Consider the following 17,753-nt stretch of genomic DNA (forward strand, 5'->3'; position numbering starts at 1 on the left):
TCATTGATTTCTTTCAAACAATTTTTTAAAAATATTTGAAAATAATTTAATTCCTGTGAAAAATTCTAATATTTTTGTAATAAATTGAATTCTTCCAAAGAATTTTAAACAAACATTTTTTTTAAATAATTTATTTTTTCGTGGAATTAAAATTAAATTTTTAAGATTATTTACGTTTTTTGAGCAATTCCTGTAAAATTGTAGGGGAATGTAGTCAAGGTTGGCCTACTGTCTAGGTAGGCCACTCGCGTTTTTTTGTCAAGTTCACTAGCGCCACCTACGCGCATTTTTGTCGAAGCTTGTCTTAGTGAAACCTAACTTTTTGTTCAATTACATTTTCGGAAAATCGAAAATTGTGTTTTCTGTGACGTCGGTACAAAAAAAGCTCAAAAAAAGTTTTGTGCATAATGTGAAAAACCATTAATAAAAGATAAAAAACAAATTGAATCGTCAAGGCAAGTATGCAGAAAATTTGTGGGACTCATGGTTGAAAGGAAAACAAAGTAAAAAATCGAATCCCGAAACGTATTTCTTTATGGTTACAACAATTCGGTAATGTTACTTACTGTCAAGGTCGGCCACTATGTGTTTAAAATGCGCAAAGTTGAGGACGAGCTACTTCATTTGCAAAAACTGCAATTCTGTATAACTCATAATATAATTGATCATCTTATTAATATTTTTATTTAATTTTATTAATATTTTAGTGCAAAACTTTTTTTTATTTATATTTATTTTTTTATATTGTTTATTGTTATTATTTTGTTATTTCATTAAGTTACAAACTGTAAACAATAAAGAATCAATTTTCCGTAACTCCAAACATGTTATTTTATTTTTTAACGATTAATGCCCTTTGAATTTTAAACATGGCCGACCTTGACTGTAATGGCCAACCTGGACTACAAATTTTTTTTTTTTTAAATCTTTATAACTTTTTCATTTTTAAACCTGTCAATTTACTTTGTACAGAAAAAATGTTCCTATTAAACAGGACTTTCCAACCATATACTTCAATTGTCCAAATTCATTTTTAAAAAAAAGTTATAAACAAAAGTCAAAAAGGTGGCCGACCTAGACTATGTTCCCCTATTAAAAATAATTGAAATTCTGCAATGAATTTTATTATTTATGAAAATATTTGAATATTTGCAGAGAATTTTATTAAAATTTTCAAAAATAATTAAATTCCAGAGATGAATTTTATTATTTATGAAAATAATTGAGTTATTGCGAATAATTTTATTAAAATGCATCAAAATAATTGAATTTTGAGGAATAATTTTGTTATTTTTCGACATAATTGAATTCCTTGAAAGAATTATTTATGTAGGTAAATAATTGAATTCTTTGGAAGAATTTTATTAAAATCTAAAAAAATAATTCAATTATTAAAAAAAATTGACTTAAAATATATTTAAAATAATTGATTTCCATCGAACAATTTTATTAAAATGTTTGAAAATAATTGATTTCCTGTGAAATATTCTAATATTTTTGTAAATAATTGAATTCTTCCAACGAATTTTAAATAAACATTTTTTTAAATAATTGATTTTGTCGACGAATTGAAATTAAATTTCCAAAAATAATTATTTTTTCAAACAATTTCTGTAAAATTGTAAAAAAATAATTAAAATCATGCAATGAATTTTATTATTTATGAAAATAATTGAATAGTTGCTAAGAATTTTATTAAAATTTTCAAAATAATTAAATTCCTGAGAAGAATTTTATTATTTATGAAAATAATTGAGTTATTACGAACTATTTTTTATTAAAATGCATCAAAATAATTGAATTTTTGGGAATAATTTTGTTATTTATCGACATAATTGAATTCCATCGAAGAATTATTTATGTACGTAGGTAAATAATTGAATTCTTTGGAAGAATTTCATTAAAATTTAAAAAAATAATTGAATTATTCCAAAAAAATCGAAAACATATATTTGAAATAATTGATTTCTTTCGAACAATTATTTCATTAAAATGTTTTAAAATAATTGATTTTCTGTGAAAAATTCTAATATTTTTTTAAATACATAATTGAATTCTACCAGAGAATTTTTAACAAACATTCTCTTAAATAATTGATTTTGTCGAGGAATTGAAATTAAATTTTCAAAAATAATGACTTTTTTCGAGCAATTTCTGTAAAATTATATTAAAAATAATTGAATTTCTGCGAAAAATTTTGTTATTTTTGAAAATAATTGAATTCTTCATAAGAATTTTCTAAACATTGTTTTAAATAATTAATTTTTTTGAAATGGAAAAAATAAAAAATTATAAAATAATATAATAAAATTATAAAAAAAAATTATAAAAAAAAAAAAATTTATAAAATTTTGTAATTACTATTGTAATTTTATTTTTTTAAGTACTTTTTTACGAAAGGGCATGTCCCGTTTATTATGGTAAATAAATAAATAAATATTTTGAAAATCTTATTTTAAATAATTGAATTCTTGTGAAAAACTTTATTTGTGAAAATAATTGAATTTTTCGATTAATTAATTGAAAATTGTATTAAAAATAATTGAAATTCTTCGATGAGTTTTATTATTTATGAAAATAATTGAATTCTTGCTTAGAATTTTATCGAAAGTTTTTTAAAAAATTGAATTTCGATGAAAAATGTTATTAACAGTGAAAATAATAATTGAATGAATGTGAAGAATTGTATAAAAATTTTGTTAAATAATTGATTTTTTAGAAATTTTTTTGATAATGCTATTCTAAATTAGTTGAATTCCTGCGGATAATTTTATTATTTATGAAAATAATTGAATTTTGGATGGATTTTATCAATTTCTTTAATTGAATTTTAGGAATTTTTTCTTAGAAAACTATTAAGTATTTCAATTTAAAAATTAATACGTATATAAAGGGTACTTTGAACTTTAATGTTGACACATTTTATTTATAAAAATAATTTTTTTTTTAAATTTCTATAAAGAATTTACAGGAGCTCCTCCGAAGCAAGGCATCTTTCGGTGAACAGGTTATTTCTAGACTCAATCATCTAAAATGAAAAAACCAAAAATTTTTCCCTAATATAATAGATTATCCTGTGATTAATCGAAGGAATAAAGAAAATAATAATTTTTGCCAAAATTGCGCCTTCTGAAAGTGGTGGTATCAATTTTTGATCAAAATTCACGACTTAAATTGTTTATAAAATAAAAAATATTTATTGTTATATAAAAATATATAAATAAATATACATTATACATGTATATTACGAAAATACAATAAAAAAATCAATTTTTTTAAAATCTGAAGTGGATGTAACCCCTTCAAAGTTTTCACAAAGAAATCTTAAAATTCGATTGAAAATTTTTCGAAAAACTTAATAAGAGTTAATATAACGTGTCTTTATTATTCCTTTTCATTTCCCTGATGTTCCCCCCCCCTCCCTCCCCCTGAAAAAAAATCGAAACATGTTTCGAAACTAATTCCCAAAGAGCATCTCGTGAAATTACAAGACTCATTGTCATTTTGAATTGTACTTAGCGAAATGATCAGCGCGCATAAAGCAGATGGCAATATTGGAATTATTGTGATTCGCGAAACGCGTTGGGCGAACGCCCTGAGGCGAGCAATCTATAGGAAGCAGACATTATACTCCCATCCATGGTATGGATTTGAATATTGCGCCAGTAATATAGCTCCAGGCTCTAATAGTTACTGAGAACGGAACCGTACATCTATATATGTATGTATATACATTACATCACAAGGCACATACACGTGCATTCGTGCGTGCAAAGAGATATCGATTCCGATAAAGTGATGAGATCGCGAAATGTCAGGAAGTCAAATCTAAGACAATATGATGAGTCCTGAATTTATGGATTCCTAGCATGTCTATCAATTCATCAAGGTAATCATGAACTCTCGGTAATTGCGGCTCATTTAATCGAACAATTATTACGAACATATTTGCACGTGAGAGATGTTCCTTTAGAGCTTATCTTCTCTACATTCCTGAGGTTGTTCTATAAACAAGAAATGAAAAAAAAAATAAGTTTTTGAAAAACTTTTTCTGAATTTAAAATTATTGGCTCCTTTGGAAATGGCTACACAGTTTTTTTTAAGGATGTCAAAATTGAGACAAAAAACGAATCAAAAGTGTTGCGAAGTAACCAGGGTTGACACAAGTCAGAGAATTCAGAAAAAAGTCAGGAAAAAGTCAGGAAAAGTAGAATATGGTCAGGGAAATAAGGGAAAAGACAGGGATTTTTATTAAGGAAGAATCTGATAAACAATCGAAACAAAAGTTAGTCCAACGTCATAATTTCGTATTTCAAAAGAAAAGGTCACAATAAATTTTAAATTCCTTTCGGGAAAAGCGTAAGGAAATTAATTTTCTACATTTTGAATAATTTAAAGTTATATTTGAATACAAATTATACTTTTTTGTCAATAATAAATGATTTAAGTTAAAAATTTAATTAAAATTTAATTAAAATTTAATTTAATTTAATTTAATTCAAAATTTAACAAATGTTTCTCATTGACAGAAAACTGTAATTTTTATTAAAATTCAACTTTCAATCGAATTAAATGTTCAAAGTTAAATTCTTCGCCTTTCCACCAAAACGAAATTAAAATTTAATATTTATCTATTTCAATTATTTTAAGGCATTTTAATAAAATTCTTTACAAAATTCAATTATTTTCATAAATAACAATATTCATTACAAGAATTCAATTATTTTTAAAACTAATAAAATTCTTTAAAGAAATTCAATTATTTTTCAAAGTTTTAATAGGAATATCTTGTCAAGAATTCAGTTATTTTTACAAATAGCAAAATTTTCCGCCGAAAATTCAATTATTTCAGCAAAAATTTTTAAAAAATTCAGAAATTCTTTGCAAAATTTTCATAAATAATAAAATTTCATTTCGGAGTTCAATTATTTTTATTGCAGAATTGAAAAAATATTTTTACTGCAATTTTAAAAAAATTCCTTGAAAATTGCAATCATTCTTAAAAATTTTTATTAAAACTTGAGAAAAGAATTCAATTTTGATAAATAACAATATTTATCATTTTTTAAACTAATTTTTCAAAGTTTTAATAGGAATATCTTGTCAAAAATTCAATTATTTTTTACAAATAGCAAAATTTTTCGCCGAAAATTCAATTATTTCAGCAAAAATTTTTAAAAAATTCAGAAATTCTTTGCAAAATTTTCATAAATAATAAAATTTCATTTCAGAGTTCAATTATTTTTATCGCAGAATTGAAAAAATATTTTTACTGCAATTTTAAAAAAAATTCCTTGAAAAATGCAATTATTCTTAAAAATTTTTATTAAAACTTGAGAAAAGAATTCAATTTTGATAAATAACAATATTTATCACAAGAATTCAATTATTTTTAAAAGTAATAAAATTCTTCGAAGAAATTCAATTATTTTTCAAAATTTTAACGAATATCTTGTCAAGAATTCAATTATTTTTACAAATAGCAAAATTTTTCGCTGAAAAATAAATAATTTTCAATATTTACTATTTTCATAAAATTTATGAAATGATATAATTATTGAAAAAAAATGTTGATACAATTTTACGAAAATATTCAATTATTTTCATAAATAATAAAATTTTGATTTAGAAGTTGAATTATTTTTATATGAGAATTTAAGATATTTTTCATAGAATTTTAAATAAATTTCTTGAAAAATGCAATTATTCTTAAAAAATTTTATTAAAACTTGAGGAAAGAATTCAATTTTAAGAAACATTCAAGTATTCAATAAAGTAATTAAATTCGTTGCAATAATTCGAATATTTTCATAAATAATATTTAATTTGTCGCAGAAAATCAATTATTTTTCAAAATGTTAACGAATATCTTGTCAAGAATTCAATTATTCTTACAAATAGCAAAATTTTTTCGCCAAAAATTCAATTATTTTCGCGAATATTTAAATAAAATTCTTTGCGAAATTTCAAATTATTTTTAAAATTTTTTAAGTACTTCTGCAAAAGAATTCAATTAGCTTGACAAACAACAAAATTCTTCCCATAAAATAAATTATTCTAAGAAATTTTAATAAAATTCATTTCCGAAATTCAATTATTTTTTATAAAGATCAAATGTCATGACAAGAATTCAATTCTTTTGAAAAGTAATAAAATACTTTGCAGAAATTAAATTATTTAAAATTTTTTTTTTAAATTCTCGTCAAGAATTAAATTATCTTTATAAATAGATAGCGAAGTTTTTCTCAAGAATTAAATTGTTGTCAAAAATTTTAATAAACTTTTCGGCAAAATTTCAATTATTTAAACAAAATTTAATAAAATTCTTCGCATTAATTCAATTGTTTTCAAAACAATTTCAATTTATTCTTTAAACTCTTTTCAGAAATTCAATTATTTTTAAAAATTTTAATAAAATTCTTTAAAAAGTTGTCAATTATTTTCAGAAATTGTTACATAAAATTCTTTAATATAATAAATTTCATTAAAATTTTAATGAAATTACTTTAAAGAAATGAAATATTTTCAAAACTTGTTTATGAAATTCTTCGTAAAAATTAATTTTTAAGAAACATTCAATTATTGAATAAATTATTTATTTTTGTATTTAAATAATTGAATTCTCGTAGAATTCAATTATTATTTTTCGTACTTTCAACTAACAATTTTGTAGAATTAATTTTTTTTGAAAAAGTTTAATTAATGTCAATAATTTTAATAAAATTCTTGCCGAAATTTCAATTATTTAAAGAAAATTTAATATAATTCGTTGCATAAATTCAATTGTTTTCAAAAATTATTATTTAAATTCTTTTCAGGAATTCAATTATATTTTTAAAAATTTGCAAAAAGTTTTGAATTATTTTCAGAAATTGTTATAAAGTTCTTTAACCTATTATAAATTTCATTAAAATTTTAATTAAATTCCTTAAAAGAAATTAAATACCTATTTTCAAAATGTTGATAATGAAATTCTTCGTTAAAAATTAAATTTCAAGAAACATTCAATTATTGAATAAATTATTTATTTTTTTATTTAAATAATTCAATTCAATTATTATTATTATTTTTCAATAAAATATTTTTTTTATTATTATTTTTCGTACTTTTAACTAACAATAATAGAAAGAATTAATTAGAAATTAATAATTAATTTTTAAATTAATTAATTAATTAATTATTTAATTAATTTTTTTTGAAAAAGTTTAATTGAATAATAATTGAAAAATTTGATTTAAATTGAATTTAAAATTAATTTTTTTATTTGAAAATTGTAGAAAATAATAATTAAATTGCAATGATGACAATAATTTTGAAGAAATTAAAGTAATTTATTTTTTTCCCCCAATGTTTTGCAATACTTTTCCCATTGTTTGAAAATAAAAAAAAACTAAAAGGTTTTGTATTTATTGCAGTTCATTTTAATATAAAATTAATTTTTCTTGTCGCCATTCTTTAACCATGGTATTCGTCTATTATCCATACATTGTCAAACTTATTGTTACTGCCATATTTCGCCATCCCTTGTCCCCAAAAAAACTAATTGTTTAATTCACCATTCGGAATAAAACAGAAAATCTCAAGTTGTTCCAAATCTCTGATTCGGTTAGAAACGAGAAAGGACAATGAGGGACAGGAAACATACCGATATCGGACGGTGGTTGTCGCTCTTTTTTTTTTTTTTTTTTTTTTTTTTTCGAAAAAAAGGAGCAACGGAACAGAAACCGAGTTTTTAATTTGGCGCGTGTCACGTGACAGGGGTCGGAGGCACGATGCTGTTGGGATTGTAGGAGAGGAAGAGAGGAGGGAGGGGGGGGGGTAGGGTTGGAAAACTCCAGAGCGGGCCGTGTCGTTTTCAAAATGGTAGTGTGAGGAGGACTCTGGTTAGAACAGGAGTGGAACGAGAATGCCAGATGAATCTCTCTCGCATTGTCTGCGTTTGAATGGATATACCCCCCCTTTTTTCCCTCCCCCTCCCAAAAAATCTACCTCTCTATTTCTTTCCAGGAGAAAAATTTTTTTTTTTTCTTTTTCAAGTATTATTTTCAGCGACAAATATTATTGTGTCGAACAATGATCGTCCTCAATGCTGAGCTTTTTTTTTCTTCTTCTTTTTTTCTGTAGATTCCTGCGCGCGGACCAATCGTGACATTTTCTCCCAGTAATCTTCGACATTGTTTTCTCGGAAAATTTGCCTCAAGTTATATTGGAATTGTTCATCTCGAGGGGTTTTTTATGCTTTGGAAAATTATTTTTTTTTGTTCTAGTTTTTTTTGGACAATTAAACATAGGGAAAAGTTGTTGATAGTTTTTGCTACTAATGATATTAGGATAATGACTTTTTTCCAAGGATATTAAATTGAGACACTTTGACAAAATTGTTAACAAATTTTTATTAAATAAAAAAAAAGTTTTGAAGAACGTTGAAAAAAATTTGAAAATCGTTTGGAAATCGTTTGGAAAAATTTGATGATGTTGAAGGTAATGATGATGATGAAGAGAATGATGATTATGATGATAATGATTATGGAGAATTGTTATATTGAGATTGATATCAAGAAAGGATGAATGACGGGTTGAATATATCCATTCGTCAGTTACATGGCCCAAGGCAAATGAACGAGAATATGCAATGCTTGAACGGTTGTCTGATCATCATTGTTGTCACTGACATCAGTACGATGTATATACATCTACATTCTAATGACAAGTATTTAGCGATCATCGTTTCGCTGACAACTATTACGTTCCCTCAACATTAGCGTCAATCATCAAAAGTAACCATGAACCGCGGTAGCAAAATATTTATTAATTAATAATAATTAATATTGCCCCAAAATATTAAATCTCAAACGCGAGAATTTATAAAACAAAAAAAAAACAATCTCAAATAATTACCCAAAGAAAAAAAAAAAAATTTTTCCCACCAACAAGAAAATGTCTAAAGATTGCGAGATATGGAAAACAAGACACGACGGAGAATTCAGGAGGATTTGTTGAGACAAGTTTGCATGAAGTGATGGTGACTATAGGGGGGAGGGGGTGGTGGGAGATGGGGGTGGAAGGTAAAAGGAGGGGGTGATTTGGCAGAACCCCCTGGGCACGTCGAGAATCGAGAGACGCGCCATTTCATTCGCAGACTGCCGATATCGCCACAACCCCTTTCCAAAATATCTCATTCCCAAACGCCTCGAGCTCACGATGGATTACAAACCTATCTATTACTTCCCTGTCCGTATACTACCAAACTCGACGTTGCGATGTCTCCCTTCCACCCTTCCTCCCCCTCACTCTTCTTCCTTCTTCTTCTTTGTTCCTTTAGCCACCTCTCCACGAAAAATTTCCTTCTTCTTCAACAATTGTTCTTTTCTTTTTTTTCCTCAAGGATTTTCAAGATGATTTCTTTTCCAAGTTTATCCTCATCGTTTCGAGGAATTTTGTTCGAAAGTTTTACTGTTCGACGAGAGTGTCATTTATTTAGGACTCACTTTTCTCTTTTCTCCCTTCAAATATAGGGGTTGTTCTGAATAACTATCAGAAATTTTTACGTTGTATTATTAATTTTATTGTCAATATTACTAATATTTTTATTTTCATTATTAATATTTCTAATTTTGTTATTAATAAATAAATAAATAAATAAATAAATAAATAATAAATAAATAAATAAATAAATAAATAAATAAATAAATAAATAAATAATAAATAAATAAATAAATAAATAAATAAATAAATAAATAAATAAATAAATAAATAAATAAATAAATAAATAAATAAATAAATAAATAAATTAATTAATTAATTAATTAATAAATTAATTATTAATTATTAACTATAAATTTATTAATTATTAAATTATTAACTTCTTAAGAGCTATGGTAAAGATTTAATGGATAAAATTTTTGCCATTGGGGGGCCGTCCATAAATTACGTAAGACATTTAGGGGGGAGGGGGGGGTCATCAAGATCTTACAAACAATAGGAAAAATGGCGCTAATTTATGTAAAATATCTTACGAGAAGGGGAGGAGGGGGGGGGGGGTTAAATTTACCCAAAAAATGTCTTACGTAATTTATGGACAGCCCCTTGATACTTAAGGGGGTTAATAAAATAAATATTATCAATCCTATTATTGTATTAATAATAAAATTTAAATTAATTAATAGAAGGATAGACCGATATTTTTAATTACTCTCTAAATTTGAATTAGTAAAAAATAAAAATGTTGACAAATTTCAATTAGTGACTGACTTTTTGCTTTTAAATTAGTGAATTTATCTAATAAATTAGTAGAAATTACTATTTATTAGTAAAATTCACTACAGCACAGGAAAAAAGAAGTGTTATTATAACACTAAAATTAATGTTAAAACTACACGCAAGATTTTTAACCGACATTGTGTGATTTTAACATTTCATTGGTGTTAAAATAACACTGGAATGTGTTAAACTAACACTACAGGGTGTTAAATTAATAAATATTTTAAATGGGGTTAAAATAACATCAAAATTGTGTTAAAATAACATCACCTGAAATAAAATTAGTCAGAAAATATTTTAACTTTTTTTGAAGTTTTATTTTACTTAAAAATTGGTGGATTTTGAAATTCATGCGTAATTTTGTAGAATACATGTTTTTGAATCGAGAAAAAAATTTCCAAATTATAAAATATATCTTCATAATTTTTTAAGCATTTTAAAAAAGTGTGTTTTTCGGCTGAAATTGATTTTAAATTTTAATACTATTATTATTTAATTATTTGAAAATTCATTTGCTTATTTTTCTAACTAATTTCAGATCATAATTTTATATTTTTAAAATATTTATTATTTTTTATATATTAAAAATTGTTAATATAATATTATTAATTATTAATTTGAATTAAAAGTAATTATTATTATTATTAAATATTAATTTAGTATTTAATAAAACGATGACAATAATGTAAGTAGTGCAGACTGCGTTGCATAGCGTTTGTCTGACTCGACGCTGACTTTACTACTCACGCACGAGCGGTGCACTACTATTATAATCCTCTCGAGTGTTTACGTTAAAGCATTCGAATTGAAAAGTGTTGAAATCATTTTTTTATTATCTTCGGGGTCGAGTATGTAATTTTACTTCTATTTTCACTTTCATTTTCACTTTCACCTCGAGATATTTTTACATTCACTTTTTTTCAAAGTGAAAATTATAGTAAAAATGAATAAAAAAAAATTTATCAAGCTGCTCTCTAAATCTAATTCAGTGAAATTTGACTGAGAATCAGTGACTTTATTTTATAATAATTCTTTAATAAAATATCAATTATTTTTACAAATAATTACGTATGTAATTATATAATTATTTGCAAATAATTACGTATGTAATTATTCATAAATAATTACACTATTTTTCTAAGGATATCAAATTGATACAAAAAAAAAACGAATCAAAAGTGTTGCATCGTCTAAGATCTATAAAAATAAACACAAAACTTTCGTTTTTAATTTTTTTTATTAATGAAAAATTATACAATTTTAAAATTAAAAATAACGAAAATAAAGACAATTAAATGTACTATAAAAAAGAGCCGTTAATTTTTTCATGCAATTTAATAAAAATAATTAAGGATTTTGATAGAGACCATTTTTTTCTATCAGAAAAAAAGAATTTTTAATTTCTAAATAAGAATAAAAAAAAAATAATTTCTAAACAAAAAATTTCTTATCTATATTATTAAATTGTACCTTGAACGTAAAAGAATAGTTATTCTAATAAAAGAGGTGGAGAGAAAAAAAAATGCCGGCAAACATTTCATCTTCCCTTCTGTTATATGTATTACAACACTGTAGAGAACATTTATGCTCGGAATAGTCGCGCCTCGCATTATCACCCCGAATCGTGCTGACGCAGGTTCATATTGAAAGTAGGTAGACGTTCGAAAAGTATGCGCACAAACCATAGTGTCGTTGAATTTAGTTGTTTGTTTTTGTTGTTGTTTGTTTGTTTTTTTTTTGTCTCTCCCTCGTGAGCGCATCAACCGGAAGAAGATGCCTGAAGAAAATTGTAATGGAAAACGAGAGAGACTCGTAGGCGCAGTATAAAATCAACCCTCAGTACGTTATAGAACGCTTGACAATTGACGACTTTTTTTCAAAAAAAAAAAAAAAAAAAAGAATAGCCCATATGAGGCATATTCTCACCCTCCGCGAGAACACTTCCCCTTCTTCTGGCTTTATTTTTTTTAAACCAACTCTTAAAAAAGACAAAAAAGAAATAATCCCTCTATATGTGTGTTTATATATACATACGCCCTGAATATTTTTTGTGTCCCTCTCTTGCTTTCGTTTACTCCCGTCTTGATCCGGAACTCTCTTCTCGTTCACTCCCGCCACCTTTACTCCTCGTCCCCCTCCTCTTCTCTCTTTTCCTTACCCGCCTAAAGCAGCTTGCAATTTGCGATCGCAATTTTCAATTTCTGCCGACTTTTCAATTAGACTAAGAGGTGCCTGCGCTACCACTGCCAAGCAGGCTATTCCTATACGCTGCAGCGGCTTCTTCTGCCTACCCTATACCACCCCACACAAGCATTCCTTCCTTCCTTTTCCCTCCCTTCAACCACCTCTAACTTCCGCCCACTGGTACCGGACGGATTCCACCCCAACGGCTACGTCTCGCGCGAATAAGAGATCTCGAATTGAAGTGACGTAGATACTCTCAATGCTTTTAGACTTGTGTCTTATCTTATTTTCCCGGAAATAATATTAAAAGCTTCCTGAATTCAATTTTTAATTCTCATCAAAAAGTGGAATTCTTCATTTTTTCTTATTACAATGTTTACGACTTTAGTGTATTACATTTCGAAATTACTTTCTAAGAGTAAATTGTGAGGTGTTAAAATAACACCAGAATGGATTAAAATAATCTGCAAGAGTTTAATCCCTCTAGGATTAAATTAACATCAGACAGGATTAAAATAATCCATTTTGGTATTATTTTTTAGTATCAATTGAAATTTTACTTTTAATCAAAACCAGGTCAATGATTTGTGAAAGAAAACGAAAGTAAGTTTAAGGCTAAGACTTGGCCTAAGTCTTAGTCTAAATCCTAGTCTTAGTCAAAGTCTTAGTCTTAGTGAACTGATAGTCTGAGTTAAGTCTAAGTCAACCTTTTTCGGTGTTAATTTAATCTGCAGCGCTTTTCAATATCAAAAATTCTTCATTCTTAAATTTTTTTTTAAATTTTGCCCCTCATTAGATAAATTATGACTTCACTTAAAAAAGTTTAGATTCACTCAAAAAATTGTCACTTTCACTCGAAAAATTGTCACTTTCACATTCACTCAAAAATTGTTTACATTTATTAAAAAAATTCTGTCTTTCACTAAAAAAAATATTGACTCAACCCAAAAAATGTTCACATTTACTCATCAAAAATTTAACTTTCTCTAAAAAATTCTCACTTTCGCTCCAAAAAGTTTCATTTTCATTCAAAGAAATTTGTAATTTCACTAAAAAAAAGTTTCTCTATAAAATTTTCATTTTGATTAAAATATTTTAATTTTCACACAAAAAAAAATTCTGTCACTCAAAAAATGTTCGCTTTTATTCAAAAAAATTTCACTTTCACTTAAAAAAATTTCACTTTTACCGTCAATTAAAAAACTTTTTACTTTCAATTTCATCCAAAATATTTTCACTTTCACTCAAAAAAATTTACACTTTAAATTTCATGCAAAATATTTTCACTTTCACTGAAAATATTTTAACTTTCACTTTCTATAAAAAGATTTCCACTTATCTACAATTTTACTCAACATTTTTTAATTGAAAGTAAAAATATTTAGGGTGTAGGTAATTTAAAATGAAAATTTGTTTGGTGAAAGTGAAAATTATTATTTTAATAGAAGACAAAAATTTTTTATGTGAAAGTGAAAGTAAGAATTTTCTAGGAAATTTTGAGTGAAATTGAAAATTATTTACTGAATGTGAGGATTTTTTTTAATGAAAGTGAAAATTTTAGTGAAAATCAAAATTTTTGCAGTGAAAGCAAAAATACCTGTAATAAAAGTGAATGTAATAATTTTCTAGGGAATTCTGAGTGAAAGTGAAAATTTTTTGTCAGTAAAAATCTAAAATTTTGTAGTGAAAGTGAAAATATTTTTAATAAAAGTGAAAAATATTCCGTGAAAGTAAAAGGTACAATTTTTTTTAGTGAAAGTAAAAGTAAGAATTTTCTTAGGAATTTTTAGTAAAAATTTAAATTTATTTAGTAAATGTGAAGATTTTTTTGATGAAAGTGAAAATTTTTTCGTAAAAGTAAAAGGTACTATTTTTTAGTGAAAATGAAAGTAGGAATTTTTTTTAGAAATTTTGAGTATAAATTCAAAATTATTAGGTAAATGTGAGGATTTTTTTAATGAAAGTGAAAATTTTTTTGAGTAAAAATCAAAATTTTTGTAGTGAAAGTGTAAATTTTTTAATGAAAGTGAATTTAAAAATTTTCTACCGTATTTTTTCTGGATGTGGAATTTTTCGACTTAAAGTCAAAATTATTTAGTGAATGTGAGTATCTTTTTAAAAAAATGTGAAAATTTTTTGAGTGCAAATCAAAATTAATGTAATGAAAGAGAGAATTTTGTTAATAAAAGTGAAACTTTTTGCGGTGAAGTAAAAGGTACAATTTTTCTTAGTAAAAATAAATGTAAGAATTATCTAGGAAATTTTGAGAGAAAGGGAAAATTTTTTGAGTGAAATTCAAAATTATTTAGTGAATTTGAGAAAATACTTTTCGCTCTATTTCTATTTTTGCTCTATTTATTAAATTCTAAAACTATACTTCATTATATAAAAGCAGAAATTTAAAAAAAATTAATGTAGTTCCTGACTTTATCACTCGGTAGTCTTAATTATAAATAAAACTTTTAGGTTAACGATAACTCCGAGTCAAATTTGATTCTGAAAAATTAATTAATTTCTATAAGAGAAAAATTTAAGAGTAATTTAAATTAATTTTCTTTAAGAGAAAAATTTAACTGCAATTAAAATTAATTTCTCTAAGAAATTAAATTTAAACACCTGCCAATGTTACGATTCCCTTCCCTAAAAGTGACAAATACACTTTGTTTTCTTAAATTCCAAACAAAAGTAAGATTCGCGCAAGTGACAATTGTCTTTTCGTCATACATACGTCTAAATCTCACATTAAACGAAATGCGAAAAGGGTGAAACTGAATAGTTTAAGAATTTAAAAGGGGTAAAATTTGAAAAAAAGCGTATGGGTACATTTTTTTCTAAAGAAACGAGAAAAAACATTCGAGAACAAGGGGGAGAATTCCCTTATAATATTCAAAGAAAAAGAGAGTGACGAGATTCGTTATGGAGATTATCCCATCATCATTTTTAAGAATCCTTTTATCGTCGATATTAAACTAAATATGTATTTTCTTTTTCTTTATGAACATTAACATTATACACCGGCAAATGTCGATATGCTAGAGTGGTCTGCATTCTTAATAAGCTCCGTTTACATAATATCTCGTTTTTTTTCTCTTCTCTATCTACGAGAATCTTTTTTTTATTTGTAGTTATACGCTTTTTGCTATTTTTCCATTTATTTCTAGAGTTTAATTTTTAATTGGCCTTCAATTTTCAAATAAGTTTTGACCTCAATTATTGAGTCAATATTTGCAATGTTAACACAATGGTGGCAACAATGCCACGATATGGGCAACATTGGTAACATTGCCACAATTTTTAATATTAGTGTTGTCATATTTAGCAAAGCTTTCTTTCTCGATAGTTTTAAAATAGAAAAAAAGGCTGGAAAATTATTTCACTTTTAGAATAGAAAATAAATTTTTTTAAGGGGTTAAAAAAATTAAGGGAATGTAACTATCGGAGGGGATTTTTAGTCAAAAGTGGCTGAGACAAGGGGAGAGCATTGTGAGGGTAGGTTTTAATCACAGGAGACCAAGAGGTAGGCTCATGGTATCCCGAGTGAGTAGTTTAAGCGTTTGTCGTCTCCGAGAATGCGAATTGAGAGATAAAACGAGGAAAGTTGTACCTCCTCTTCTCATTCTCTCATTTCTACTTCAACCCGCTACATAAAATACTATCCTTTCTCTTACCCGTCTATCCCCATCTACTATGATATTGTGTGCCTCTCTAATTTTCTTCACAGTTTAACAACGCCAAGTACATTAGAGAACAATTATTATGTGTTTCCTTTCCTCCGACAATTATTATTTATCACAATTTTTTTTTGTCCTTTTCATAATGTACTCTTTCCTCTTCATCAAATTTTGTAGATCATCATTTGCAAAAAAAATTGTCAACCAAATTAATTTTCGTTGACGTCCGTAGGATATCCTTGAATATCTGTTGCTGTTAGGGAATAAAAACTGTTAGGGAATTTAAACTTACCTTTTATTATTTTTAATTCTTTTACTCATACAAAATGTTCATGAATGTCTCCATGTTGTGTGAAAAATCAAAATGACTATGTTCTACGTGAGGATTAGGATTTTTCTTCTTTTCTAAAATTTGATAGTATTCTTTCTAGAAAACTATCAAATTTTAGAAAAGAATATATTTTGTTTTGACAAAAATTTTATGATCTAATGAAAATCGTCGAGGATGAATGGAAGTGGTAGGAGCAGATCAGGTTTGCGAATGGCGAAACGCCACTTTAAACGTGCAATTGCATCGTCAGGAATCAGACCTATTCCTCTCGAGTTGTTCCTCGTTCGCCCGCCGCGCCACGTCGACCCTTCGAGATTGCTGAGCTATTCTCGCGACTGAATGTTTCATTAAGGCCACCCGGTATTGCTCTTAGATAACTCTACGAGGGGTAAATGAAATTTCCGCCATCTCCGATATCGCGCTCTCTCCATACCCCTTCCCCTACCTCCTCTCACCTAACACCACCCGCCAGCCATCCTCTCCTCTCTATATTCCCCTAAAACCCCACCGAATACCCAGAGATCCAGCTTTAATCAGAGAGACCATTGCACGCTCGTCCGACGGAAATATTAGACGAATTCGAAGTTGCCTTCTCTCAAATGTTATTGTGGTTATTCGATATGGCAGCACTTCCTTTAGACTGTCGCCAAATGTTTACAAAATTTCCAACCCAAAAACTTTTGATTAAATTTTGATTTTAATTTTGAAGATTAGTGGGAATTTTTGTGGTACATCTAATTTGCCTGGACATCTGGACTCAGGACCTTTCACTTCTGCTGGTCCGAAAACAATTCGAGGGAAATCTACTGCATTCTCTGTTTCCGCTAGACAACGTCATTTCTTCGACCTCACATTGAAGAAGGTATCGCTTGTTGGATCTACGACTCTAAGAATAATCCTAAATGTTAAATTAAGAATAATCTTAAGTTACTAATGCTCTTAAATTTTGTCCCAATTTAAATTCTCGATTGATCCCTCAAAGTTCTAATTTTGTTTCAGTATCCCCGAAGACATCTGGATCTACTCTTTCCCTCTGATTCTAATTGTAAAGGATTCAAATAAAAACTTTAATAATTTAACTCCAATTTAAATCTGTCCTTTAATATCAGAGCATTCCACTCTGTAAATAAATCAGGTTTGAATCACCGATGCCGAACAAATTAAGTATATAAATTATGATCATATTTAGTTTTACTCTGAGACATAACACAAGTTTATAAAAATCTTTGAGACTTACTTCGTCCATCAAATGTTTTCCACGATTACAACTTCACGAAAACACAATAAGTTTCTTTTTCTATAGTAAA

This window comes from Leptopilina heterotoma, unplaced genomic scaffold, assembly GCF_015476425.1.
Source record: "Leptopilina heterotoma isolate Lh14 unplaced genomic scaffold, ASM1547642v1 Lhet_52, whole genome shotgun sequence".
In the NCBI taxonomy this organism is placed as follows: Eukaryota; Metazoa; Arthropoda; class Insecta; order Hymenoptera; family Figitidae; genus Leptopilina; species Leptopilina heterotoma.